The following is a 3461-nucleotide window of genomic DNA, read 5'->3' on the forward strand; positions in this document are numbered from 1 at the left end:
GTTGTTGTTGTTGTTGTTGTTGTTGTTGTTGTTGTTGTTGTTGTTGTTGTTATTGTTGTTGTTGTTGTTGTTGTTGTTTTAGGGACTTTAGCTTTCGCCAAATGACAATAGCAGAATAAAGATATCTTTTTGTATCTGCTATCCACCGGGATGATGGTCTCTAGCTCTAGCCATGTTAAAGTGGCTGGCTCGCCTTGAACCGCATTCAACCATCGTGAGGACTTGTGCTTGGTCTTTAAAAGCAGAGAGAACCCTTTGAAACTGCCAGCTTGCTAGGCTGGTTAGGGTTAGCTTTCCTCCTAACCGTTTATAGTCCCACAGCCAGACGCTAGTCTACTCTCTGTTTAACGTCCCCTAGTCAGACATGTTGTTGTTGTTTCTTATTTATAGTTTTACGTCACTGGTATAAGGTTTTTTTAGTGACGGGGGTTTTACCCTCCATTTGGCCCCTTGACTTGGAGCCACATTAAACTCACTCAACGTGAGGGGGCTGAAAGTCAGCAGGATCCAGTTGTCCAGATGGTCACCCATCCGGATATGAACCACGCGGAACGTTGATTAACTTCAGTGATCCATTGGCAACTGGTGCATTCATTGTACTATCACCCCTAGCTATAGCAATGAGATATGCCTAGATACCTATCCTTATAACTCCTGTTTTCAGATCTCTACTTCATGTCCTGGGCATGTTGAAAGCCAGAGATTCATTTGATGAATGGAGATTGCCCCTGTTTTCAGATCTCTACTCCATGTCCTGGGCATTTTGAAAGCCAGAGATTCTTTTGATGAATGGAGATTGCCCCTGTTTTCAGATCTCTACTTCATGTGTTAGATACACTAAAAGCCAGAGATTCATTTGATGATTGGAGGTTGAAGGAATCTTTGGATCTCAGTGACCTTGTACAACGACGACTCGAATATCTACAAAACCCTCCCGACTGTCGAACTGCCAGGAAATTGGTGTGCGAGCTAAACAAAGTAAGTATAAGCAAAATAAACAACAGAAACAACACAACACAGACAAAATAAACAAAGGAAGTTGAGTTAGTTCTGAGTTAACGATGAGCAAAAGGTCCCAGGCTTGATTTTCAGAGTCAATAAAAAAAATTGCTCTCTTGTTTCAATTGCAAATATCCCCGATTGTTTTCTGGTGTTCTCTTGTTGACCAAGTATACGGACTACTCGTGACCTCTGGATGCATCCTGCTGAGGTGGCAGAGTTCCTTAGCCTTGGGGAGGAGTGAGCATTATTGCAGAAGTTAACAACAACTACTCAGCTATTTCACTCACAACTTTCCGTGTTTCTTTCACAGGGCTGTGGTTACGGGTGTCAATTGCACCATGTGGTCTACTGTTTCATCGTAGCCTACGCCACTCGGAGAACCCTCATCCTGGACTCCAAAGAATGGAGCTACTCACGGGCTCGCAAGTTTGGGACCCAACTGGTGCTAAAAAAGGTTTTTGGGGATCAACTGGTTTCCTCCCCATACGTTAAGCTACGTTGCTCGTGGTTGGTAGCGATGTCTAGGTGAATTTTGCAGCGGTGCGGTGCACCACGGTGTCTTAATTCACGAAATTTTACTTTGATCTGTCGTCTAAGTGGTGTCTAACTTTTCGACATTTTAGTTGAGATTTCACTTTTTTTCGTCCTGCCAAAGCCTTCAACCGGCTTCAACACAATATTTTAAAATTCAAGGTCAATTTTGGACAGCAGTTTACAAGCTATGAAATTATCACTACTGAATACACAATTACCTATTTGACGTAGCCTTTGCCTATATTTTCCGCAGAATTCACATTGCCGTTCTGCCCCACACGCCGCGGCATTCGTCAGAAATGGCTTTAATTTCAATTTTTTTCGTCCTGCCAAAGCCTTCAACCGGCTTCAACACAATATTTTAAAATTTAAGGTCAATTTTGGACAGCAGTTTTCAAGGTATGAAATTATCACTACTGAAAACACAATTATTTGACGTAGCCTTTGCCTATATTTTCCGCAGAATTCACATTGCCGTTCTGCCCCACACGCCGCGGCATTCGTCAGAAATGGATTTAACGGTTGGGGATCGCATATCGGTTGCCGGCAATCATTGGAACGGCTACTCCAAGGGCAGAAACTTGCGGACAGACCAGTTGGCTCTCTATCCGACTTTCAAGAGTGTGCCGCACGTTGAGACGGCCCGATTTCCGACGTACCCTGAGGTTCCTAGTCGGTGGCCCAACGTCAAAAAAGCTGCATTTCGTCAGAAGAGCACCAAATTTGGCATGGACCTTCATTTGAACCATATAAAACTTTTAGGAAGGGGTGACACTGAAAACCATCTATACGAACAAAATGGCGGCCTTTTTTCAAAATGGCGGCCAAAAAAAGGGGTTTTTTGAGAATATCTCGTTTCGAATAAAATCATCCCCTCACTGTAACAACAAGTGGATAATATACCGTCACACCGTGTACAAACTGGCAATACGCTGTATTTTAATTCGAAATTTCCCGTCTTCTGGCGTGGTAGCACCTGTAGGTACCTATGGTTTACCATAGGAAAAAGAAGGGAAACGAGTTTCAGAAGAGGGAAAATTGGTAGAGGAATATACAACATGATTTGTCAGTCGGGAGAGAAGCTCACCTCTAAATAAGTTTAATTTAAGTTTAGGAGGTGCTATAATTGTATATTTATTTCAACTGATGTTAATAAAGTTAGTACCTATTATAGGTACATATGTATGTTTATTTATTTTACTTTGACTATTGACTAAGATTATATCATCAGGTATTCAGGCAATCATTGGCATTTGGCATATTATAAATCTAAAATCAACACCAAAATACCAATTAATCACAATCCACGTCTATCATACAGCATCCCAAGATCATTTCGAGATTCTCTTGGCAGTTCGTAGCACGACCACTTCGATTGGATCTCTCTTATTAGATTTATTTTCAAAATGAAAAACAGATCGAGAGAGAGAGAGAGAGAGATGACAAAATTAAGTTTCAACGAGATGAGAAGAGATAGAAATAGAAGGAGATAGAGGGAGAGAGAGAGAGCGAAGAGAGAGAGATGGGGATAACAATGAAACAAAGTGAAGATGAAGAAGGATGGGAAATCAGTTTTGTTTATTGGAGATTTAAGCGATATTCATTCAGCTAGCCTAGTTATTTTTTTATTGAGAACCACCCGAAAGTAAATCGTTAAGGCACGGCCGTTCTTGTAGGAAAATGTCACTCATCCATTTAGTGGTCTTGCTCGGCGTAGCTTAACAAAAACGAACCGGAAAAATAGCCTATAACCTTCACGGGAGTGCAAGCAATAAGTTCACAACGTTTCATATCAATCGGATGAGCGGTTTGGCCAGGCATAAAGTTCGAACAAACACACAAACATTTATTTGCCAGCCTAGTTAGCTTAGTTGGTAGTGCGTCTGCCTTGTAAGCGCTAGGCCGTGGGTTCGATTCCCGCCCGG

General features: G+C 41.9%; 1 pseudogene; it reads left to right on the forward strand.

Annotated features, from left to right (window-relative positions):
• The first annotated feature begins 787 nt into the window (after positions 1-787).
• Positions 788-2736, forward strand: LOC108254041 (annotated as a pseudogene).
• The last annotated feature ends 725 nt before the right edge of the window (positions 2737-3461 follow it).

This window comes from Diaphorina citri, unplaced genomic scaffold (assembly GCF_000475195.1).
Source record: "Diaphorina citri unplaced genomic scaffold, Diaci psyllid genome assembly version 1.1 scaffold7540, whole genome shotgun sequence".
Classification (NCBI taxonomy): domain Eukaryota; kingdom Metazoa; phylum Arthropoda; class Insecta; order Hemiptera; family Psyllidae; genus Diaphorina; species Diaphorina citri.